General features: G+C 37.5%; 1 non-coding gene across 1 annotated transcript; it reads left to right on the plus strand.

The window, feature by feature from the left end:
• The first annotated feature begins 319 nt into the window (after nt 1-319).
• On the plus strand, nt 320-425 carry LOC121224878 (small nucleolar RNA R71). The gene has a single exon (XR_005922620.1). It is a non-coding gene; the product is annotated as a small nucleolar RNA R71 (small nucleolar RNA).
• The last annotated feature ends 665 nt before the right edge of the window (nt 426-1,090 follow it).

The raw sequence follows: 1,090 nt of genomic DNA on the forward strand, positions 1-1,090 counted from the left end.
ATCCTCGGCAAGATTGTTGATATAATGAAGAGTGGCTTGTCTCCTTCATACATAGGCCATGAAGAAGCAGATTCGATACGGTTTAATTGTCCATTATCTACTAATAGTTGTCATCCTTTTGAATAGCTTTGACTGTAGTGATTTTTTGGCCATATGTGAAACGTTCAGTTGGCTACGATAAGATTTTAATGCCATATTAATTTCGTATGCATCCTCATACGTCTTATTTATAAGAGCTCCTGCTACTGCTCCGTCTAGTCCAGATCATGTGTTTGCATCTAACCCGTTGTAAAATACCTATAGTCGCATCCACTCAGGAAATTTGTGGTGCGGACATTTTTGAATCAACATTTTGAAGCGTTCCCATGCCTCATAGAAACTTTCTCCTTCCATCTGTCTAAAGACAACAATCTCTCTTCTTAGTTGAATTTCTTTGCTAATTGGGAAGAACTTTTGTAAGAACTTTCCAGCGAGTTCATCCTATGTCGTGATAGATCTTGGTGCCTATGAGTCTAACCAAGAAAAGGTGTTATCAATCAAAGAAAAGGGGAACAACTGAAGACGAATAATGTCATCAGCGACCCTGTTATACTTAAAAGTATCCCAGAGGTGGAGAAACCATTTCAAATGTTGATTAGGCTCTTCTGTCATAGTGCCCCTAAACTGCGGATTATTTTGGATCATTTGTATCATTGCTAGCTTTATCTCAAAATTATTAGTTGTAATCGTCTGCCTCACTATACTTTCCTGAACCATATCTAAACTTGGTAGGGCATAGTCCCGTAAAGTCTCTCATTCCAAGCCATTTGCACCTTTGCGTGTAATTGTGGTACTGGTGAATCTTCTAGGGTGTTATCGTCAGCATCATGAAATAATGGATTGTTACATGATATGTTAACTACACCTCATGGTGTGGATCTTGCATTTGCTATTACTGCTATCAGTGATTTCTTCAAATTTTTCTTTTTGGATCTATGGCTACTACAATAGGCATGCCTCGACTGCGAGTCATACACCAAACCTATAAAGAAAAGAATAGTAATACTAAAACTAAATGAAATCATATCTATAGCTGAAAATTTGCCTAATT

The sequence above is a fragment of the Gossypium hirsutum genome, chromosome D12 (genome assembly GCF_007990345.1).
Source record: "Gossypium hirsutum isolate 1008001.06 chromosome D12, Gossypium_hirsutum_v2.1, whole genome shotgun sequence".
In the NCBI taxonomy this organism is placed as follows: Eukaryota; Viridiplantae; Streptophyta; class Magnoliopsida; order Malvales; family Malvaceae; genus Gossypium; species Gossypium hirsutum.